The following is a 25,396-nucleotide window of genomic DNA, read 5'->3' as shown; positions in this document are numbered from 1 at the left end:
AATCTAGGTTCAATCTGAGGGCACATGAGCAAGCGTGAGAGAAAGATTTTTTTATACTAGAAGATGGAAAGAGTTCTTAAATAAGATGGACAAGAGACACAAATGATAGCCATTAAAAATGGGTGAAATCCACTTTATGGAAGTTTGTTTTGAATTTGCTAACAAAACACTCAATAAAAGACAGCTTGTGCTGGGCGGTGGTGGCGCATGCCTTTAATCCTAGCACTTGGGAGGCAGAGGCAGGCGGATCTCTGTGAGTTCGAGGCCAGCCTGGTCTACAGAGCGAGTTCCAGGACAGGCTCCAAAGCTACACAGAGAAACCCTGTCTCGAAAAACCAAAAAAAAAAAAAAAAAAAAAAAGATAGTTTGCCAAGCTTGGTAGCACACACCTGTGATCCCAACACCTGGGAGGCTGATGAGGCAAGATTGGGCAACAGAGTGAACACCAGGCCATCCATAACTAAAGAGTGAGAACTGTTCTTTTTTTTTTTTTTTTTTTTTTTTTTTGGTTTTTTCGAGACAGGGTTTCTCTGTGTAGCTTTGCGCCTTTCCTGGAACTCAGTTGGTAGCCCAGGCTGGCCTCGAACTCACAGAGATCCTCCTGGCTCTGCCTCCCAAGTGCTGGGATTAAAGGTGTGCACCACCACCGCCCGGCGAGAACTATTCTTAAAAAAAAAAATTAATGAATAATTAATAAAATGGAGAATAAAAAGCACACATTGCCAAAAAAGACAGTGAACTGGAAGCTTCCGCCAAGTATTAAGAAGAACAGCCAGTAAAGTCGAAGAAGAGACTCTATTCCAGACAGAGAAGAGGGAAGAGCTCTGGAAATTCACAAGGGCACTGTAAAACAACTGCCGTGTGTGTGTGTGTGTGTGTGTGTGTGTGTGTGTGTGTGTGTGTGAGAGAGAGAGAGAGAGACAGAGACAGAGACAGAGAGAGAGAGAGAGAGAGACAGACAGACAGAGAGAGAGAGAGAGAGAGAGAGAGAGAAAGGCAACAACACACAGAGAGACAGCGAAACTGAACATGGCTCCAGCCAGAGGGCTTTCCACAAGGGTGAAGAGAAGCAGAAGCCTCAACCACAAGGTAGACCAGGTAGCTCTGGTAAAAGATACTGGCTGTCTTACCATCAGACAAGCACCACCCTCACCAGCCCCAAAGCCCGTTGTGAGTTTTGGGGGGACAGTGATTCCTCCAGGGGAGAGCAGAAGGAGGATACATCAGACATCATCCTATGGATGGATTTGAATGTGTAAAACTGAGCAATCCCAGAGGACCTGAGAAGAGAGAACAACCATGAGTCAGGGAGCCTGGATTTAACCCAGCACACCTCCAGGCCAGAAACAGCCCTGGGAGAGTAAGAGTGCTTGATGCTGACAAGCCAAAACAAGCAGGCTGCAGGAGGAGGCTCAGTTCAGGCCATGCATTGCATAATAATGCAGCCTCATTAGCTGGAAATGTACCAGAGTAAATTTGGGTTTCATTTTCAAACATATGGTTGCTCACAGGGTTCCTTTGATTGTGGAGACAACCTTAGGTGTGATCACCTTTTCCTTTTTTTTTTCTCCATTCTCCCCCTATTTGTTCTTTTCTCTGCTTCTCTCCCTCCCTTCCTTTTCTCTCTCTCTCTCCCCTTCCTTTCTCTCCTTTCTTCCTTTCTTTCCTTATTTATTTATGTGTTTGTTTATTTTTGAAACAGGGTTCCTCTGTGTAACAGCCCTGGCTGTCCTGGATCTCGCTCTGTAGACCAGGCTGGCCTCGAACTCACAGAGATCCTTCTGCCTCTACCTCCTGAGTGCAGGGATTAAAGGCGTGCGCCACTACTGCACAGCTGACTCACAAACATTTTTAACTTCAATTCTGGATCTGATGCTCTTTTTTGGCCTCTGTGTGTACCAGACATGCATGTAGAACATGTAGGTAAACACAGACACCCACTTAAAAATATTTTTAAAAAGAGAAAACCTTAAAAGCACTTGGGAGGCAGAGGCAGGAGGATCTCTGTGAGTTCGAGGCCAGCCTGGTCTATAGAGCGAGCTCCAGGACAGGCACCAAAACTACACAGAGAAACCCTGTCTCGAAAAACAAAACAAAACAAAACCAACAAAACAACAACAACAACAACAACAACAACAAAACTTCAACTTTCCCAGGCAGCTGCCGAAGATGGCGGAGGGGCAGGTTCGAGTGCTGGATGGCCGCTGAGGCCATCTTCTCGGCCGCCTGGCGTCCGTTGTGGCCAAGCAGGTACTACTGGGCCGGAAGGTGGTGGTTGTGCGCTGTGAGGGCATCCACATTTCCAGGAATTTCTACAGAAACAAGTTAAAGTACCTGGCGTTTCTCCCAAAGCGGATGAACACCAACCCATCGCGAGGCCTCTACCACGTCCGAGCCCCGAGCCGCATTTTTGGGCGCACTGTGCGAGGCATGCTGCCCCCCAAGACCAAGCGAGGCCAGGCTGCCCTGGAACGCCCCAAGGTGTTGGATGGGATCCCTCCACCCTATGACAGGAAAAAACGGATGGTGGTCCCTGCTGCCCTCAAGGTTGTGCGGCTGGAGCCTACCGGAAGGTTTGCTTACCTGGGACGTCTGGCTCATGAGGTCGGGTGGAAGCACCAGGCAGTAACAGCCACTCCTGAGGAGAAACAGAAGGAAAAGGCCAAGATCCACCGTCGGAAGAAGCAGCAGCTCTTGAGACTACGGAAACAGGCAGAAAAGAACGTGGAGAAGGGGCTGGAGAGATGGCTCAGAGGTTAAGAGCACTGGCTGTTCTTCCAGAGGTCCTGAGTTCAATTCCCAGCACCCACATGGTGGCTCACAACTATCTATAATGAGATCTGGTTTCCTCTTCTGGCTTGCAAAACAGAAAACTGTATACATAATAAATAAATCTTAAAAAAAAAAAAAAAAAGAACGTGGAGAAGACAAACCAGCAAGTTCACAGACCAATGGACTCCTGGTGTGAGCCCAATAAAGACTATTTGCTTCAAAATATTTATCTAGGACAGATGTGGAAGTGTAGCTCAATTGTTGGACATTATAAATAAAGCAAAGCTTGTGACGGGTGGTGGTGGCAGAGGCCTTTAATGCCAGCACTCGGGAGGCAGAGACAGGTGGATCTCTGTGAGTTCGAGGCCAGCCTGGTCTACAGAGCAAGATCCAGGACAGGCACCAAAGCTTCAGAGAAACCCTGCCTCGAAAAACAAAACAAAACTTGTTATGTAGACCAGGCTGGCCTCGAACCTGGAGATGGCCTGTCTCTGTTTTCTGAGTGCTGGGTTTAAAGGTGTTTGCCTTTGGAAATTGACCTGTAGGCAAGTGGGAACCATTAAGTAGCCTTGTGGACATAGTTTCCTAGGCTACTTTTCTATTGATATTCACATCTAGGATTCTTTCAATATTTATTTATAGGAAAATTTTTTTATTAAATATTAAAAGACCTTCACCAACCCCACATCTGACAGAGGACTGATCTCCAAAGTATATAAAGAACTCAAGAAACTAGACATCAAAATATTGAACAATCCAATTAAAAAATGGGCTAAAGAGCTAAACAGAGAATTCTCAAAAGAAGAATCACAAATGGCTGAAAGACATTTAAAGAAATGCTCAACATCCTTAATCATCAGAGAAATACAAATCAAAACGACTCTGAGATACCACCTTACACCTGTCAGAACGGCTAAGATCAAAAACACTAATGACAGTCTATGTTGGAGAGGATGCGGAGCAAAGGGAACACTCCTCCACTGTTGGTGGGAATGCAAACTTGTACAACCACTGTGGAAATCAGTATGGCGGTTTCTCAGAAAATTGGGAATCGATCTTCCTCAAGATCCAGCCATACCACTCTTGGGCATATACCCAAGGAATGTTCAATCATACCACAAAGATACATGCTCAACTATGTTCATAGCAGCACTATTCGTAATAGCCAGAACCTGGAAACAACCTATATGCCTTCAACTGAAGAATGGATAAAGAAAATGTGGTATATATACATAATGGAGTACTACTCAGCAGAGAAAAACAATGACAGCATGAAATTTGCAGTTAAATGGATGGAACTAGAAAATATCATCCTGAGTGAGGTAACCCAAACCCAGAAGAACAAACATGGTATGTACTCACTCATAAGTTGATTCTAGATATAAAGCAAAGAACAATCAGACTGAAAAAAAATTGTTAATTTATTTAATTTTTTTTATTCATGTGAGTGTTTTGCCTGCATCTGTGAATGCATACTATATGTGTGCCTGGTGCCTGAGGAGGCTACAGGATACCCTATTTTAATTAATTGATTAATTAATTAATTTTTGTTTTTTGTTTTTCGAGACAAGATTTCTCCATGTAGTTTTGGTGCCTGTCCTGGAACTCACTCTGTAGACCAGGCTGGCCTTGAACTCAGTGAGATCTGCCTGTCTCTGCTTTCTGAGTGCTGTGATTAAAGGCCTGTGCCACACCATGCCCCACTGGGGCAATCTACCTTTAAACACACACACACACACACACACACACACACACACACACACACACCACTTACTAGGAAAGAAACAAAAATAATTAACATAATCATTAACTTAAGAATCAAAGAGGTAACATGCTCCTTGTGCAAGATGAAAGTCTTTTACTTTATTTTATTTTTGAGATAAGGGCACACTCTGTAGTTCAGGCTGGACTCAAACTTGCAGTAACCTTTCAACCTCCTGAGAGGTGGGGTTCCATGGATAGAGCTCAGTGAGATCCACCTGGCTCTGCCTTCTGAGTGCTGGGATTAAAGGCGTGCTCCACCACCGCACGGCTATACAGTCATTTTTAATTTGTGTGTGTGTGTGTGTGTGTGTGTGTGTGTGTGTGTGTGTGTGTGTTCAGACAGAGGGTAAGCTATACTTACTTCGTTATACAGTATGATCTTTTTTTTTTTTTTTTTTTAAAGATTTATTTATTTATTTATTTATTAGGTATACAATGTTCTGCCTGCATGTTATCCCTGCAGGCCAGAAGAGGGAGCCAGATCTCATACTAGATGGTTGTGAGCCACCATGTGGTTGCTGGGAATTGAACTCAGGACCTCTGGAAGAACAGCCAGTGCTCTTAACCTCTGAGCCATCTCTCCAGCCCTACAGTATGATCTTGAACTTCTGCTTCTCCTTTGTCTACCTCCCATTGAAAGGACCAAGCAGACGCCATAATAGGCTGCTTAATCTTCTCTCAGAGATCAGGCCTCAATTTCAGATTCCTGAGACTTGATCAAGCAGTTTCTTGGAAGACCATGAACAAAAGACATTGTCCTTGCAGTAGCTCCCTTTCTGCACATACTCATACTCCAACTGCTCAAGATTCAGCCAGTTGTTTATTGTCTGGGGCCCCTCACCAACTTAGAGCTACCTGCATGGGTCAATGTTAACGTGTGATGGCAACAGCCTCCATGGCAGCTCAAGGACAGAGCTTGGGCCACTGAGTCCAGCCTCCACAGTCAGTATGTGCAAGGCCAGCCAGGCTCCATGGCAGCTCAAGGACAAAACCTGGGACTTGTCCAGGCCTGCCCAAAAATGATAACTGTAACCCGCATCCAGTAAATTCAAAGGTTACACACCCTCACCCAATCATATGATGCAAAGGCTTGTACCACCCTGCTTGTGGTTTTTCCCTTTAAAAATCCCTCACTCTGAGAGCTTAGGGCCATCCTCTTCCACCCGCTGTGTCGAGTGTTGGACATGAACCAAAGCCTCGGCTTGCTTGTTATCAATAAACCCCTGTGTTTTGCATCGGATCGGCTCTGTGGTGGTCTTGCTCGGGGGTCTCGCGATGCAGGCACAACACCACATGTTAGAGTGCAGGTAGGTACTACCTTGCCCAGCAATAAAATAATTTTAATAATTGTGCCAGGCCGTGGTGGTGCACGCCTTTAATCCCAGCACTCAGGAGGCAGAAGCAGGCGGATCTCTGAGAGTTCGAGGCCAGCCTGGGCTACAGAGTGAGTTTCAGGACAGGCTTCAAAGCTACACAAAGAAACCCTGTTTCGGGGGGGAAAAAAGAATTTTAAAGGGGCTGGAGAGATAGCTCAGCGGTTAAGAGCACTGGCTGCTCTTCCAGAGGACCCAGGTTCAATTCCCAGCACCCACATGGCAGCTAACAACTGTCTGTAGCTCCAATTCCCTGGGATCTGATATCTTCACACCAGTGCACATTAAATAAAGTTAAATAAATTATTAAAAAAAAAAATAAAGGTGTGCGCTACCACTGCCCGGCGAAATGGAAGACTCTAAAAATAAATAAATAAATAAATAAAGAAAGAAAGAAAGAAAGAAAGAAGAGGATATAGTATGTCCATTCTAACGGTTCTTTGAAGAGAGGCCTCACTGAACCTAAAGCTAGGCTAGTAGTCGGTGAGCCCCAGCGATCCTCTTGTTTCTGACACATACCTAAGCACTGTAGTCACACACACAACTGTGCTCAGCCTTTCCTGTGGGGTCTAAGCTTTGGACCTCAGATCCTCTTGCTTGTGCAGTAAGCACTGTCGACCTCTGAGCCATCTCCTCAGCCCTACAACCCTCTTTAAAAGGTGATTTGAAGCTAGGTGTGGCGGTGGCATATGGGAGCCATCCTAACCCTCTGGAGGCTGAGGTTTGAGGACTGCCGTGAGTTAGAGGCCAAGGATACATAACAGGACCATGTTATTTGTCTTGTCTTGTTGAGGGAAAGAAAGAAAACAACAATAACAACAACAACAAATCACCTGGCCTAGTGGCCAGGCTGCAACCCTTGAAGTTGGGAGAGCTCAAGACCCAACTCTGCTACATAGGAGACAATCCTGAGCTATATGACACCATGTGTCAAAAATAAAAGAAGGAACCCCCCTCAAAAAAGAGTTTTTTGGACTGGGCAGTGGTGGCACACTCCTTTAATCCCAGCACTCGGGAGGCAGAGGCAGGCAGATGAGATCTCTGTGAGTTCGAGGCCAATCTGGTCTACAAAGAGAGATACAGGACAGGCACCAAAACTACACAAAGAAATCATATCTCAAAAAACCAAAAAAAAAAAAAAAAAAAAAAAAAAAGTGTTTTGGCTTCTTTGATCTTAGAAAGAAATGACCTTTCTTGGGGCACAGAAAGTGACAGCAGTTGGCCCTGCTGAGGCGCTAAAGAAGGGCTTCAGAAGCAGTCTCTGGCCTGCTTCCTGTGTTCACTGAACCTAGATTTCCTCACAGCAAACAAAGAAATTGGAACGTGTTCCCTCAAGAGAAACCTAGAGATTGTAGCAATCTGCCCCCACCCTCTTTCTGTGATTGAGTCCCCGGTGATCAAGCTGGCCTCCAACTGGGGATGCAAACAAAGGCAGCTTTGAACTCCTGACCCTCCTGCCTCTGCTCTCCGGTGGTGCTTTTATTATAGACAGGCTTCATCACATCGGTCCCAAACTATGGCTGTAGTGCACACCTTTAATCCCAAAACTGGAGAGGCAGAAGCTGGAGGCAGAAGCTGGAGGATCTCTTTCTATTCAAGGTCAGCCTGATCTACATAGGGCATTGTAAGCCAGCCTGAGTTACACAATGAGACCCTGTCTAATAAATTGATAAATCAAATGAAATAAGAAGTAAGAGGGGGAATTGGGAGATTGGATGTTCACGGTGGCAAATGCTTGTAGCTGCAAGTCCCATCTGCTCAATAGAATTAGGCAGTGGGATCAGGAGTTTAAGGTCAGCTACAGAGTGGCTCAGGGCCAGTGTGTGCTACGTGAGAGACTGTGTCTCAGAAAATAAAACAAACAGAAAACATACATTCAACTGTGTCCCCCAAGTTTGTTGGAAAAGAAGTAAAAACTAATAAGTCGGGGCTGGAGAGATGGCTCAGAGGTTAAGAGCATTGGCTGCTTTTGCAAAGGACTGGGGTTCAGTTCCCAGCACCCATATGGCGGCTCACAACTGTCCACAACTCCAGTTCCAGGGAATCTGACACCCTTTTCTGGCTTCAGCAGTTTATACATATATGCAGGCAAAACACTCAAACACAAGAAATAATCAAAAATAAAATTTAAAATGATAGTAACTAACAAAAGGCTTGGTAATTTTTAGACTGTAATTTATTTTTTAAAACCCAATAAATACAGGTATGGTGCTGCACACCTATAATTCCCACACTGAGGCAAAAGGATAGAGTCCTAGGTCCGCCTGGGACATGGAGGGAGACATTGTCTCAAAACAAAAAACTCAAGGGTTAAAGATGTTACTCAGTGGTGGAAGGCTTCCCAAGTGCCTGCTAGGTCCCAATTTCCATCCCCAGCATGGAAAAAATCCAATCAATTGAAAGTTCTAGTCTCCTGTGTGGATTTGGGGAAGGCGTGTGTGTGTGTGTGTGTGTGTGTGTGTGTGTGTGTGTGTGTGTTTTCATGTGTGTAGAGGCCTGACATCAATCTCAGGTGTTGTTTTTCAGGAGTTTTTTTTGAGATACAGTTTGTCCCTGGAACTGAGGCTCACTGATTAGGCTAGGCTGGCACATACCCAGCCCTAGGAACTAGTTTCTACTTCCCCAGTGCTGAAATGACGAAGGTGTGCCCTTATGGCCAGGCGTTGTGGCACATAGCTTTAGTTCTAGCAAGGAGGCAGAGGCAGGCAACTCTTTGAGTTCAAAGCCATCCTGGTCTACACAGTTCCGAACAACCAGGGCTACACAGAGAAGCCTTGTCTAGAAAAACAAAACAAAACAAAAATTAAAAAAAAAAAACAAACCAAACCAAAATCAACCAACCAAAAAAACCCCAACAAAACAAAACAACAAGCTGTGGTGGCACATTCCTTTAATACCAGCACTTGGGAGGCAGAGCCAAGTGAATCTCTGTGAATTCAAGGCCAGCCTGGTCTACAGAGCAAGATCCAGGACAGGCACAAAAACTACACAGAGACCCTGTCTCAAAAAAAAAAAAAAAAAAAAAAAGCCAACCAATCAAACAAACAAAAAAACCAAACATAACCAACCAACCAAATAAACACATGCCCTTATGCCTGACTCTTTATATGGTTCTCAGGTACCCGAATTCAGGTTCTGGCTTGCATACAGGCACTATACTAACTAAGCCATCTTCCCTGCCATCAAAGTAATATTCTTTTTTGTTTTGTTTTGTTTTTCAAGACAGGGTTTCTCTGTGTAGCCCTGGCTGTCCTGGAACTCACTTGGCAGTCCAGGCTGGCCTCGAACTCACAGAGATCCGCCTGGCTCTGCCTCCTGAGTGCTGGGATTAAAGGTGTGTGCCACCACCGCCCAGCCAAATTAATATTCTTTTTTTTTTAAAAAAAAGATTTATTTATTATATATACAGTGTTCTGCTTGCATGTATGCCTGCATGCCAGAAGAGGGCACCAGATCTTATTATAGATGGTTGTGAGCCATCATGTGGTTGCTGGGAATTGAACTCTGGACCATCTGGAAGAGCAGCCTGTGCTCTTAACCTCTGAGCCATCTCTCCAGCCCCAAATTAATATTCTTTATCTTGAAGTTTAGCTTTGTTTAGTTACTTCTCTATTGCTGTGAAGGGACATCATGACTAAGGCGATTTATAAAAGAAAGCATTTAATTTGGGGATTATGATCCAAAGGGTAGTAGAGTCCATGACCATTATGGTGGGAACAGGGCAGCAGGCAGACAAGCATGGCCGTGGAGCTGGGAGCTTACATATGACTCCCAAATTGGAGGCAATATTTTTTATTATTTGAAAAAATTTAGATATGTACTCAAAATATTTTGATCATATCTACTTCATGCTACCTCTCTCTGCTTTCAAGTGTGTGTGTGTGATGTTTCCTTTTTCTTGAGGAAAGTTAATTTTCTAATGATTTATTTGAGATCAGAAATTTTGGTGCCTAAAATTAAAGCGAAGTCTCACATGCTCATAGTGACTTTGCATGTGTTCTTCAGTAGCCACTGTCCCTCCATTAGTCAACGCAAAGCCCACACTTTCTCCACTACCGTTACCACACCAGACAGGGACTACCAAGGCCTGCTCTTTCTCAGAACTCTCAGTAGCTTCCCAAATTGTGCTCCTGCCACTGTTTCAATGAAATGATCAGAATTATATACTTAAAATTCGTACAGTAGGCCGGGCGGTGGTGACGCATGCTTTTAATCCCAGCACTCGGGAGGCAGAGCCGGAGAATCTCTGTGAATTCTACAGAGAGAGATCCAGGACAGCCAGGGCTGTTACACAAAGAAACCCTGTCTCGAAAAAACAACAACAAAAGTCACACAGCATCATGTTACTTGTTCACTCAAAGTCTGTGTTTATGAGTTGTCCATGCACTACAGGAACATTCTGACTCTATGGCAGGACTTGCCAGGCCTCCAGAGTCTACAGGTGCCGGTGCTTGTGAGCCCCTCACAGGACCTTCTTCTCTGTGGATAGTCTTCCATTTCCCAGGAGAATTTTTGGTGAAGTCTAGGCATCACTCCTCTGGTTTCTTCCAGTTGCTGATGCTTGCTGTGATCATCCAGTTGTTAATTTTTATTTTTAATGGTGTATGTGTGTGTGTGCATGCACTTGAGTGCAGGTGTTTGCATAGTCCAGAAGAGGGTATACATACATGCAGATAAAACACTCATTCACAGAAAATAAAATAGGTAAATCTAATATATATATATATATATATATATATATATATATATATAATTCTATATTGTATTAATAGCAGATGCTAAGTTTTAGAATCACCATGCCAACATTTAAAGAATGATGATCAGAGGTGGATGTGCGCATTTGCAATCCCTGGCAAAGTTTCAGGCCAGCATGGGATAAATAAGGTTCTGGCAGCTAAAAAAAAAAAAAGAAAAAAGAAAGAAAAGATAATTCGATGTCGAATGAGTTCCTTACTACCACAGATGCAGTTTCTCAGCAGCCTTTGCATAGAACCATTTATTTCTTTCCACCTAATCAGTATAATCGTACCTAATGTCCCCTTCCCCTGTCTGCTCTCGGGGACCGTTTGTGTTGAATGTTGCTTTCCACGAGTGTGTCCTCAGATCTGATTTCTTACCAACCTTTTAGTGGCAGAAGGCTGCCATGGCAGGGTGCTCTTAGTGAGGACATCTGGCTTGCTTCTGCATGCATTTCTTCGGAAGGTCTTCCCCCCTCTCTATCTTAGTTTTCTATTGCTGTGATAACACACCCTGACCATAGGCAACTTGGGAAAGAAAGAAGGGCTTGTTCCATCTAACGCTTTCCAGTTCACCACTGGGGAAGTCAGGGCAGCAACTGAAGCTGAGACCCTGGAGGAACTTTGCCGACTGACTGGTTCAGCCTGTTATTATTCCCCCCCCCCCCCCCCCCCCCCCCGCCCAGGACAGGGTTTCTCTGTGTAGCCCTGGCTGTCCTGGAACTTGCTCTGTAGACCAGGCTGGCCTTGAACTCACAGAGATCTGCCTGCCTCTGCCTCTTGAGTGCCGTGATTAAAGGTGTGTGCCACCACTGTCCAGCCAGCCTGCTTTTTTTTTAATTTTATTTTTTTGTTAAGAAATTCTCTATTCATTTTGCATACCAACCACAGATCCCCCTCTCCTCCCTCCTCCCGCCCCCAGCCTTCTCCCCCAACTCACCCCCTATCCCCACCTCCTTCAAAGCAAAGCCTCCCATGGGGAGTCAGCAGAGACTGGTACATTCAGCCGAGGCAGGTCCAAGCCCCTCCCCCTGCACCAAGGCTGTGTTAAGGTGTCCCACCATAGGTAGTGGGCTCCAAAAAACCTGCTCATTCACCAGGGATGGATCCCATCACACTGCCAGGGGCCCCTTAAGCAAGTCAAGCTAAACAACTGTCTCACCTATGCAGAGGGCCTAGTCCCGTCCCATGGGGGCTCCACAGCTATTATTGGTCCACAGTTCATGAGTTTCCACTAGTTTGGCTGGCCGTCTCTGTTTGTTTCTCCATCATGATCTTGATGCCCCTTGCTCATAGAATCCCTCTTCTCTCTCTTTGACTGAACTCCTGGAGCTCGGCCTGTTGCTTGGCTGTGGATCTCTGCATCTGCTTCCATCAGTTACTGGATGAAGGCTCTATGATGAGTTAGGGTATTCACCAATCTGATTACCGGAGCAGGCCAGATCAGGCACCCTCTCGACTATTGCTAGTAGTCTAATCTGGGGTCATCCTTGTGGATTCCTGGGAACTTCCCTAACACCCAGTTACTCCCTATCCCCGTGATTTCTCCCTCTATCAAGGTATCTTATTCATTGCTCTCCCACTCCATCCCTATTCCAGCTCAAATATCCCATTCCCTTATGTTCTCATCCCCTATTTCCTACTATCCATTGCTCACCCTTCATCACCAGTTTACTCATCTATTTCCCCTTCCCAGGGCAATCCATGAGTCCCTCTTTGGGTCCTCCTTGTTAGCTAGCTTCTCTGGAGCTGTGGGTTATAGTCTGATTATCCTTTGCTTTACATCTATTATCCACTTATAAATGAGTGCATACCATGTTTGTCTTTCTGAGTCTGGGTTACCTCACTCAGGATGATATTTTCTAGTTCCATCCATTTGCCTGCAAATTTCATGACAGCCTGTTTTTTTATACCATCCCAGCCCACCTGCCCAGGGATGGCACCACCCACAATGGGCTGGACCCTCCCACATGAATCATTAAGAAAATCCCAGCTGGAGAGATGGCTCAGAGGTGAAGAGCACTGACTGCTCTTCCAGAGGTCTTGAGTTCAATTCCCAGCAACCACATGGTGGCTCACAACCATCTGTAATGAGATCTGGTGCCCTCTTGTGGCCGGCAGTCATGCATGCTGTATACATAATAAATAAATAAATCTTTAAAAAAAAAATGCCCTACAGGTTTGCCTATAGGCCAATCTGATGGAGACTTTTTCTCACTGAGATCCCTCTTCTCAGGTAACTCTAGCTTGTACTGACTTGGCAAAAACAAAACAAAACAAAACAAAACAAAAACCCCAAACAAACAAACAAAACCAACCAGGACACTAGCCATTAACAGCAAAATGAGGATGATTACTTTTCTCTGGACCAATTTTATTTTTCTAAATATCACTCGTTCTTTACAGAATCTCTTCTTCACTCTGTTCCATGCCCATTAATGTCACATTGCCTCAATGAAATACATGTGGCAGCTAATTCTATAAGGAACGTTCACAGGCCGAAAGGCCAAAGGTGCTGTGGACTCTAATGGGATCCGTAGTAGATTGTGAAGCATGGGCTTGAGGAAGGAAGCACACTAAAACAAGAAGCCCGAGAGATACCTGGGTCAGAGATTATGTGCGGGGTCTCTCTCTCTCTCTTTTGGTTTTTCAAAACAGGGTTTCTCTGTGTAACAGCCCTGACTGCCTTGGACCTCACTTTGTAGACCAGGCTGGCCTTGAACTCACAGAGATCCACCAGCCTCTGCCTCCTGAGTGCTGGGATCAAAGGTGTGCGCCACCACTGTCCAGCTTGTTTTAAACATATTTAAGCACAGCACAATTGGGTGAAAACCATTCTGGTGATAACTGAATCCCATGTACACAACAAAGCATACATAAGTCTCCTTGAGGAACAAAGCCAGCTAAACACGTATCAGATGTGACTACATCAAAACTCCTTGTAAAGTCCATAAAGATAACTTCTGTAGATTGACTGTGCAAAAACAGTTTTACAAGAATGGGTCTGGAGAAAGGTCTGGTGCCAGGAAATCTTCAGCTACAGAGATTGCACAAAGGTCATCAGCCTCGAAGGCACATCCACTCCAGCCTTCTGGGCAGGAAACAGGTTTTGCATCCCTTCCCTTGAAGGAACAGCCCTGTGTATTTAACATTCCAGGTTCCCCTAGTACATGTCTATGAGCAAAAAAACCCTCCGGGATCCCTGTAAGGTGTGAATTCCAAACCACTCCAATGGTACTTCTCAGTTGTCCTAAGGACCTACCCACCAGGCCTCACCTCCTGGAGGTTCCACAGCATCTCAATCCTGTCACAAGGGGAACAAGATCTCCATGGCACCAACCAGGAGGGATAAACCACCTCTAAGCCACAACACCATCTTATAAACAAAAGGAACAGTATAGTTCTTGTGAGTGATTACGTGTTTTAAAAATATTATGAGGAAAAATATTGTTACATCAGAACATTTATATTGAAAACAACAATCGCCAGGTTTTGTGAAGAAAGAAGGAAAGGAAGAAAACAATAACATACAATGATATGGATATATCCCTTTAATCTCAGCACTCTGGAGGCAGAGGCAGGTGGAGCTCTGAGTTTGAGGCCAGCCTGGTCTATATAGTGAGTTCCAGGACAGTCAGGGCTGTGCAGAGAATCCCCTTCACAAAACAACAAAAAGATGCAATGGTATATCTGGATGATGAGAATCCAAAATGTTGAAGATCCTGAGTGCTGATGAGAGCAAAAGGAACTTGTCAGTATATATTCTTGGCGGATACAGATGATGGGGGAGGCTGTGCAAATGTAGGCATGGATGGCCCACGGGAAGTGCCTCTTTTTTACTTCATCTTGTTGGGAACCTAAAATTTTCAAGAAACGTAACAGGAGTCCTATGTGAATGCCAGCTTTATTGGTTGTGTATTATGTTGTACTTTTGGGTTTTCTTCTATGTATCTCCCTCTGTTTCTGTTTATTTTTCTTCTGAAAGCCACCGAGTTTATATTTATAGCTTGGAAAGTAGGAAAAGCATTTAGTGACAGGAATAGGCTGATTCATAACTGTTAAACCTGCTTAATTTTAGGTTTATTCTCTCTCTCTCTCTCTCTCTCTCTCTCTCTCTCTCTCTCTCTCTCTCTCTCTCTCTCTCTCTTGGTTTTTGAGACAGGGTTTCTCTGTGTAGCTTTGGCTGTCCTGGAACTCTCTGCATACCAGGCTGGCCTTGAACTCCCAGACATCTGCCTGCCTTGCCTCCCCAGTACTGGAATTAAAGGTGTGTGCCACCACTACCCGGCTTAGACTTATTTTCTTAGAGAAGAGGCATCCAATGCAGAAATTCAATGATTAATAATTGACAATATAAGGGAAGATTAAGTGAGTATTACAGCTTATATCTTTAGTGTCCCCAAATGGCCTACGTGATATAAAACCTGGCCTATGACCTGGGGCACCATTGAAAAGTGGTAGAACCTACCAAAGGTGGGGCCTAATTAAAGGAAGTTAGTGGCCTTGAAAGGGAATGTGTGACCCTGGCCTGGTCCTCTCTGCTTCTCAGCAGTCCTGAGGTGCACAGCTTCACTCCACCACATGCTTTACCCACGATGATTGCCTCACCACTGGCTCTAAGGTAACAGAGTCAGTTGACCATGGACTGGAGCCTCTGAAGCTACAAGCCAAGCCCAGTCCTTCCTTCTTTATATATTTGTCATAGTGATGGAAGATATACTACTGTAGTGGATGAAAGTTTATTCTTGAAAGAATTATTTCATATTATTATCATTATTATTTTGGTCTTTTGAGATAAGATGTCACTACATAGCCCTGGTAGGCCTGGAACTCCCTATGTAAATCATGCTAAGCTTAAATTGGCTGTGATGTGCCTGCCTCTGCTACTCAAGTCCTGGAATTACATGCATGGTCACCATGCTCTGCATAGTTTATCACCATCATCATTGTTCTTATTTATTTATTTGTTTGTTTGTTTGGGGTACAAGGGCTCATGTAGCCCAGACTGAACTTTCTGTGTAGCTAAGAATGACCTCGGAGTACTGCTTCACCCCCTGAGTTCTAGGCTTATAGAGATGAACCATACCTGGCCTCAGCTTATTATTTTTAACATCATAACATTTTATTAATTAAAAGGATCTTTGGGGCTGGAGAGATGGCTCAAAAGTTAAGAACACTGGCTGTTCTTCCAGAGGTCCTGAGTTCAATTTCCAGCAACCACATGGTGGCTCACAACCATCTGTAATGAGATCTGGTGCCCTCTTCTGGCCTGCATGCATACATGCAGACAGAACACTGTATACATAATAAATAAATCTTAAAAAAAAAAATAAAAGAATCTTTGAGGTAATCTAATATAATATTCTCTTTTACAATTTGATTCTAAGCCGGGCGGTAGTGGTGCACGCCTTTGATCCCAGCACTCGGGAGGCAGAGCCAGGTGGATCTCTGTGAGTTTGAGGCCAGCCTGGTCTACAGATCAAGATCCAGGACAGGCTCCAAAACTACACAGAGAAATCCTGCCTTGGAAAAACAAACAAACAGACAAACAAAAAATTGATTCTAGAAGGCTAGAGAAATAGCTCAGCAGTTAAGAGCACTTGCTGCTCTTGCAGAGGACCTGGGTTCAGTTTCCAGTATCCACATGGCAGCTTACAACCATCTCTAACTCCAGTGTCCTCTTCTGGCCCTTACAGACACCAGGAACGGACACAGTACACTTACCTACATGCAGGCAACATGTAGCAAGGCCCCAGACCTTAGCACAACTGACTTTATGATGGAAGTACCATTCAGGCTATAAAACTCAGTACATAGACAGTACCACTTGCCAAAACCAAAACAAAGACCTAATCCATCAAAGTCCATAGTTTTGGGAAAGCCTCTAAATGTACTAACCTTGCTTTTTGGCTTCTGTGGTTCTGCTTCTGGCTAACTATTGTTGTTAACTGAACTATGTTAACCCAGAACATAGTTTTTGTGCTTAAAAGCTCACCTGAGAAAGGCTTGGTGTTACCTTGGGATCATGAACACCCAGTGTAGTCACTGGCCGGCTATTAAAGACTATATAAACTTTCTATTGGTTTAAATCCGTGTCTGTTGAGTCTTCTCTGATAGATACCCCACAAAATTTTTGGAGATCCTGACATGATCCCCGGAGACCAGACCTTGTGACTCTGGGGTGGGGGGTGTTGCTCAGAGACCCTTGGAGGAGGAAGAATGTAGTCAAAGAGCTCCCAGGGGATGTACAACAACACATAAGAGAGGTCAGATGTGGCCACTGATCCAGTGCCTGGGATCCATGTGAGACACACTGGGTTCCCCTGTCTGTTCAGGCGTAAGGATGTGTGGTGGCCACCCCTGTTTGTTTGTCTCTCTGTGTGTTTCTGTCAGTTCAGTTATCCTATATTGACCTGTGGCTTTTTCATTTCCTCTGGCTTAAGACTGTGCCCCTCCTGTTGGGGACCTGAATTCTTTTGGGTCTGCCTGGTCACTCCAGAGAGACCAAACCAAACCGAACAAACCTCCATCTGCCCCACTATGGGAGCAGGAATGCTTGCTTGTTTCATTGTTTGACTCCTGCTCAAGGGTCAGGTGTAGATGAATTGCTAAACAGTCTTATTAAATAAAAAAACACGGAGCCAGATATCAGGGTTGAAACCTGAGAGAGATCAGAGAAATAGAAAAAGCCACAAGCTAACCTCACCTCAACGACGCCTCCGTCTCCAAAGAGAGTTACTTTCTGTATATTCCTGCCTATATGCCTGTCTGTTGTTCTCTCATTGGCTTTCTCAGCCCAGCTACATCACTTCCTCTTCCTGCCCAGCTCTGATGTCACTTCCTGTCTGTCTGTACAGACCTCCAGACCTCTATGGTTAGTGCTGGGATTAAAGGCGTGTGTCATCACACTTGGCTCTGTTCCCCAGTGTGGCCTTGAACTCACAGGAATCAGACAGATCCCTGCCTCCTGAATGATAGGATTAAAGGCTTGTGCTACCATTTCGTGACTTCTTGCCCTCCTCCAACCCCCACAGGGTTTCTCTGTGTCGTTTTGGTGCCTGACCTGGATCTCACTCTGTAGCCCAAGCTGGCCTTGAACTCACAGAGATCCACCTGGCTCTGCCTCCCGAGTGCTGGGATTAAAGGTGTGTGCCACCACCGCCTGGCCATTGCCTGACTTCTATGTTAAATATAGTGGCTGGCTTTTTCCTGCTATCCTCAGACAAAGTTTATTGGGGGACACAGTATATTGGGGGACACAATACATCGCCACAGTCAGGGTTGGTCCCTATGTGGAGGTGGGGAGGGGTCAGGCCTCTCATCCAGGGCCACCTGCCATCTAAGCAGAATCTACTCCATGCCTGTTCTAAGCAGCCTCTGGGAAGAGGAAAAGTTCCCCTGGGCTGAGCCTGAAGGAAAAGAGAAAGTTCCACTCCTTTGTTTTTCATAATTTATGACTTCTTTTTAAGAGGAAAAAAAATAATAATTTATGTCTTCTTTTAAACTAGTGATCCTTATAACCAGAAACTTACCATTCTCTGGAAAAAGTAGAAAAACTGCCCCTGGGCTGGGCAGGGGGATCACTGCTAGACAATGTAGCCTGGACAAAATGGATTGTCCCTTTGGTCCAACACTGACTAAGGAGACCTAAAAATTTTTTGCTAGTCTACAGAGTAAGATCCAGGATAGGCACCAAAATTACACAGAGAAATCCTGTCTCAAAAAACCAAAAAAATAAAAAATAAAAAAAATAAAAATTGCTAGGTCCTTTTTAGGAGGATTAAAGATAGATGCTAAAATGATTTCCTTTGCCACCCAGTTAGCCCCAGATAGTGAAAAAAATTATAAAATTTAGAAAAATTTGAAGGTATAATTAGGTCCCAGTTGTTGGAGGTAGCTCAGAGGTGTTTAACAACAGAGAACTGACTGGGACAAGATCTTTTGCATAAACTGGAAGCCATCATCACCTTCTCTGATGAGAACATAGTTAGATTTACAGATACCCAGCAAAAGGATGGTGTCTTACCCTCTGTCAGAGGAATATCTCCTAGCTGCATGTCTGCCTCCAACCAAAAGCTATAGATGGACTGTCTCTTTGACAACAAAGATTTAGGGGGGATGGGCAGAAACCAACCCCCCAGGACTGGCCCAACACCAAGCTTCTATAATTGTTCAGCTGGAGAGTCCAGCTACCCCATCCAGACTAAACAATACCCAATGAACGTGGAAACAAAAGGGGAAGTTGCAGCTCATATTGCCCGGCTTGGAGAGACAGGCATCCTGGTGCCCTGCTGGTCGCCCTGGAATATACCTCTCCCACCTGTGAAGAAACCTGGGACCTCTAATTCCCATGAGTCTGATTCTTCTGGAGAAACAGGTGGACACTGTCTTGGACCTGAAAGATGCATTCTTCAGCTTCCCATTGGCAAAGGTGAGTCGACCTATCTTTGCGTTTTAATGGACAGACCCAGAGGGAGGTTATAGTGGTCAGCTTATATGAACCACATTTCCCCAAAGATTTAAAAATTCTCCAATCCTGTTTGATGAGCCAATAAATGCTGACCCCTGCCCTTCCGTCAGAGGTTTTCCACGAAAATAGATTATAAAAGGGCCACTGAGAGACTGCTAGACCTGGGGCTACAGAATGTCAGCTAAGAAAGTCCAACTTTGTACATCAGAGGCTACCTATCTTGGTTACCAGCAGAGGGGAGGCACAAGGAGCCTGTCTCAGAGTAAGATTGCTGCCATCCTTCAGATCCCAACTCCAAAGACTGAGACAGGTTTGAGAGTTCCCAGGTGCAGGTAGGTCTTGCTTCCTCTGGATACCAGAGTTTGTGGAAATAGCAAGGTCTCTAGATACCAGCATGAGGGAGGTGCTGAGCCTCTAATCTGGACTGAGACTAAACACGGACATTTTAGGCTTTAGAAACATCTCTGTTTTGGCTCCAGCCCTAGCATTTCCAGACGTCTCGAAACCTTTTCATTTGTTTGTCCATGAAACAAAAGACAAGAGGGGTTTTAACCCAAAATTAGGGCCATGGAAACACCCTGTGACATGCCTGTCCAAATAACTTGACCGTCTAAGTAGTCATAGGATGGTCCACCCGTCTAAGAGTTGTGGTAGCTATTGCTAGTCTAATAAAAAAAATGAACAAAGGAATTAACTCTGGATCAGGATCTTAAAATTCACATCACTCCATGACATTGAGGCTCTCCTCTGAGGAACACCGATGCTGGCTGTATGATGCCTGTGTGACCCCGTTACTGGGCCCTACTCCTAGACTTCCCTTGAGTCCAGTTTGAGAGACCCGCTGCTATCAACCCTGCTACTCTCTTGCCTTACGATAACTTATAGGTACTAATCTGTGACTGTATGAGATGAAAGATGAAACCAGGTATGTGGGAGCTGCAGTCGTTACTTTAACTGAAATGATTTGGGCCTGGGGTGGTTTGAATCGGAATGGCCCCTACAGACTCATGTGTTTGAATGCTTTGGCCCACATGGAGCGGCACTATTAGGAGATCGGGCCTTGTTGGAGTAGGTGTGGCCTTGTTGGAGGAAGTTGATGTCTCATATATGCTCAAGCCATGCCCAATGTGACACATGGTCTCCTGCTGCCTGTGGATCAAGATGTAGAACTCTCAGCTCCTTCTCCAGCACTGGGTCTGCTTACATGCTGCCATGCTTCCTGCCATGATGATAATGGACTAAACCTCTGAACTGTAAGCCAGCCCCACTAAAATGTTTTCCTTTATAATAGCTTCTGTGGTCATGGTGTCTCTTCACAGCAATAAAACTCTAAGTAAGTCAGGCACCTCAGCCGGCGCAGCAGAACAGATTGATCTGACCCAGGCTCTGAGTCAGGGAAAAGAAAAGTCTACCACCATATATGTGGATAATCTTTGTGCTTTTACTACTGGGCATGTCCACAGTATAACTTATAGAGAAAGAGGACTTCTTCTTGCTGGAAAGAAAAAGGACATTAAAAAATCTTGGACCTCCTAGAGATTAGTTGGCTTTCCCTATGAATTGTTGTCCTCCACCACCAGCTGCTGACCTGGTTGTCTGACAAATGGTCCTAAAAACAGTGGGGCCTATTGACTCTGTGGTAAAGAAGAAATGGACAAGCCGGGCAGTGGTGGCACACACCTTTAATCCCAGCACTCGGGAGGCAGAGGCAGGAGGATCTCTGTGAGTTTGAGGCCAGCCTGGTCTCCAAAGCTAGTTCCAGGAAAGGCGCAAAGCTACACAGAGAAACCCCATCTCGAAAAACCAAAAGAAGAAGAAGAAGAAGAAGAAGAAGAAGAAGAAGAAGAAGAAGAAGAAGAAGAAGAAATGGATAGCTCAAGTTCATACATTGGTGAAGGACAGCAGAGGTAAAGATCATTCTCCTAGAAACACGTGATAGGACTCTGGCAACTGCTCTTCACCAGGCTACTCATCTGGGGTCCATACAACTTTCTGAGTTGCTCAGACCAACGTATGTTAAAACTAAATTGGAGAGCCTGGCACAAAATATCTCAGCCAGATGCCATATTTGTGCTCCATTAATCCAAAAGATCCCTTACCTATAAAGGTGTCTGAATGAGAAACCAACACCCTGGCAAGCTCTGGGAAAACTGACTTCACTAAGATCAGCCTGCCAGGAGAGGATATAATTACTTCCTAGTTTTTATAGATACCATTTCCAGGTGGGTGGCAGAATTCCCCGCCGTCTTAGTTAGGGTTTCTATTGCTGTGAAGAGACACCATGACCATGGCAATTCTTTTTTTTTTTTTTTTTTTTTTTGGTTTTTCGAGACAGGGTTTCTCTGTGTAGCTTTGCGCCTTTCCTGGAACTCACTTGGTAGCCCAGGCTGGACTCGAACTCACAGAGATCCGCTGGCCTCTGCCTCCTGAGTGCTGAGACTAAAGGCGTGCGCCACCACCGCCCGGCGACCATGGCAATTCTTATAAAGAAACATTTAACTGGGGCTGGTTTACAGTTCAGAGGTTTAGACCATTATCATCATGGCGGGAAGCACGGCACTATGCAGGCAAACATGGTCCTGGAGAAGGAGCTGAGAGTTCTGCATCTGGTTTGGCAGACAGCAACAAGAGATATTGGCCTTGGCTTGAGCATCTGGGGCCTCAAAGTCCACCCCCAGTGATACCCCCTCCAACAAAACCACACCTACTCCAACAAGGCCATACCTCCTAATAGTGCCATTCCCTATGGGCATATAAGGCCCATTTTCATTCAGACCACCACACTCCACTCTCTGGCCTCCATAGACTTGTAGCCATATCATAACGCAGAATGTTTATTTAGTTCAACTTCAAAAGTCCCCATAGTCTATCATAGTTTCAGCACTGTTTAAAAGTCCAGCATTCAAAGTCTCTTCTGAGACTCACGCAATCTCTTAACTGTAATCCCTGTAAAATCAAAATGAAAAATCAGACTACATAATTCCATCATATAATGGCACAGGATATACATTACCATTTCAAAAAGGTATTCATTGATTACACTCGCAGTATTCATTCAATAATTATATTTATGATATTCATAATTACATTAATTGTATTGATTTATTACCTTCATGATATTATGTCCTGATACTACTGTCCATTTGTGGGGGTTTTCCATCACACAAAACAGAGATTCTGTACTTAGGAAATCATTGCTCTATATTCCTTTCTTCTCTATCTTGAGATAACATCTAATCCTTCTGTCTCTATGAATTTGTATATTCTGTATATTTCATGTAATACAATTCTATAGTATTTGTCCTTTTTTTAATGTAAAAACATTTTATGTACAACTGCAGGAGAAATAATGCACAGATAGCCTGAACATAAAACAGGTTATAATTTAAAAGTCCAGGGTTATTTTAAACAGTAAAATATTTTCTCTGTAGAAGTGAGTGTAATTAATGACTATCATGAGTATAATTAAAAAAATAAAAATAAAAAATCCAAAAAAAGAAAAGGAAAAGGATAAAGTCATAGAAAATAATGAATAGTTTATAAAATAAAGTCTTTAAAGAGAGAATAAAAAGAACAAGCCTCACACACACACACACAAAAAAAAAAAAAAAATCAAAAGGAGGAAGGGGTCCATAATGAGGAAATACTGGACCAAAACAAGACTAAAAACCAGCTGGGCAAACTCCAAACTCTATGTCTCCATGTCTGATATCAAAATGCTCTTCAGATCTCCAAGTCCTTTCAGCTTTGTTGACTGTAACACACTTCTTTCTGTTGGGCTGGTTCCACTTCCTGTTAGCAGCTCTCCTCAGCAGGTATCCCATGACTCTGGCATCTCCAACATCTTGGGGTCTCCAAGCCAATCCAGGCTTTACCTTCACACCTTCATGGAATGGTCTCCTTAGGCCTCCACACAAGGACACCCCTGACACATACCTGGCCTCAGTGGCTTTCCTTAGTATCCCCTTTCTTTTTTTTGGGTTTTTTTTTTTTTTTTTTTGAGACAGGGTTTCTCTGTGTAGTTTTGGTGCCGGTCCTGGATCTCGCTCTGTAGACCAGGCTGGCCTCGAAGTCACAGAGATCCACCTGGCTCTGCCTCCCGAGTGCTGGGATTAAAAAGGCGTGAGCCACCACCACCTGGCAGTATCTCCTTTCTCATATCCTTGATTCTAAAGCCAGAATCATGTGGCTGAAGCTGCCAAGTTCTGTTGCTTGCTGGGGGTTGGAATATGGCCTGTACCTGGGAACTGAGGATAGTTACAGGGGAGGTGATACCAAATGTGGCTACTGTGAAGGCAATGTGAAGGCTTAGGCTTGACTTTACAGACTCCATCTTAGAGAAGGGCCACCATCTTAGACCACCTGGTGACCAGGGGCTGTACTCTGGCAGGAAGAATCTCAGGAATGTACTGTGACAATGAAACTTGAACTGATACCCTAGAAGCAACCAATTAGTTTCAAATGTGGTTTCGCTCGAGAAAGTCTAGACCAATAGTTTCAAAAAATCACCCTGCCTCATATCCCTTCACCTAATCACAAAACGCCAAGGCATGTAATTCTCTGCTGGTGGTTTTAAAAACTCTCCTACCCCTGAGCCTGCTGCCACTGCCGCATTCCCTCCATCTGCTGCATTGGAGCATAGGGTGGCGGTCCGGGTTTGAACCTGAAAATAAAAAGACCCTCTTGTGTGCTTACATCGGAAACCGACTCCTTAGTGGTCTCTGGGGAATTCGAAACACGGGCACAACAGCTACAAACCATTCCCATATTCCATCTTGTCCTTTACTTACTGATGCCTACTGTCTTAATTAGGGTTTCTATTGCTGTGAAGAGACACCATGACCATGGCAACTCTTCTATGGAGAACATTTAATTGGGTGACTTACAGTCCAGAGGTTCAGTCCATTATCATCATGGTGGGATATGGTTGACGTGCAGGCAGACATGGTGCTGGAGAAGGAACTGTGAGTTTTACATCTTGGTATGCAGGCAATGGGAATTGATCTGTGACACTGGCCATAGCTTGAGCATATATGAGCCTTCAAAGCCCACTCCCACAGTTACACACTTCCTCCAACAAGGCCATACTTATTGCAACAAAGCCACATCTAATAGTGCCATTCCCTGTGAGCCGATGGGGACCAATCACATTAAAACTACCACACATATTTTAAAGTGTCTGATTGTATTAGAGAAAGGAAAGATGCAGGAGTTTATCTTTTGAGATAGGAATACAGAGTTTACAATTGTATGCATGTCATGTGGCTGGGTCCCTTCATTATTAGGAACAAGGGAGTTTCCATTGCAAAAATTAGAGTTGTAAAACAGGCTTCCTGAAAAATTCCTTAAGAAAGATTCTGGCCTTGTGGAAACAGGGGAAACCTGGGGAATCAGATTCTATGCCACATGCAGGGACCCTGTGGATAGAGTTAATCATTCCTAGCCAATATTTGGCCAGGATTGCTTGTTAGACTGTTGCCTATTGACTGTCAAAACTCATTGTGACTGGCAACAGCCCAGATTAAAGTTGAAGGACTTACAAGGAACTGACCGGAACTTGTCTAATATCCAAAACATTTCATCCAGGCAGTTCTTAGTCTGCTACGTCAATTAACACATCTGGACAACAACGTCCGTCACTGGGCCTCTGAGACTACACGGTGGGCATGTACCAATGGTGACTAGATGTGCCTCTCATGATGCTTTCCAACTGGCTAACTGTTGTTAACTGAACTGTGTTAACCCAGAATATGGTTTTTTGGGGGGTGCTTAAAAGCTCACCCGGAGAAAGGCTTGATACTACACTGGGATCCCAAACCTCCAGTGTAGTCGCCAGCCAGCTAACAAAGACTTTCTATAGGCCTAAACCTGTGTCCGAGCAGTCTTCTCTGGTGAATACCCCATAACACAAAACATTCCTAAACATACAATGAATGTAAATAACCCTTTAAAAAATAGTAAAGCAGCTGGGGTGGTGGTGGCACACGCCTTTAATCCCAGCACTTGGGAGGCAGAGCCAGGCGCATCTCTGTGAGTTCGAGGCCGGCCTGGGCTACCAAGTGAGTTCCAGGAAAGGCGCAAAGCTACACAGAGAAACCCTGTCTCAAAAAACAAAAACAAAAACAAAAACAAAAACAAAAATAGTAAAGCCACAAAGAAGAAAAGTAAAGACTATTAATAATAAGCTAGAAGAGCCAGAAAGAAGTGCACTGGGATCCTACAAGTGAGGGTAAGTGAGAAACAAGAGCTTTCTTTCAAGGACAGAGGATGCATGATTCTCT

At 44.5% G+C, this 25,396-nt stretch overlaps 1 pseudogene; it reads left to right on the top strand.

Moving 5' to 3' along the window:
* Positions 1 to 2,169: 2,169 nt before the first annotated feature.
* On the top strand, positions 2,170 to 25,021 carry LOC131918966 (large ribosomal subunit protein uL13-like; annotated as a pseudogene).
* Positions 25,022 to 25,396: the final 375 nt, after the last annotated feature.

The sequence above is a fragment of the Peromyscus eremicus genome, chromosome 9 (genome assembly GCF_949786415.1).
Source record: "Peromyscus eremicus chromosome 9, PerEre_H2_v1, whole genome shotgun sequence".
Lineage (NCBI taxonomy): Eukaryota > Metazoa > Chordata > Mammalia > Rodentia > Cricetidae > Peromyscus > Peromyscus eremicus.
This window is presented reverse-complemented; position numbering and strand designations above follow the sequence as displayed.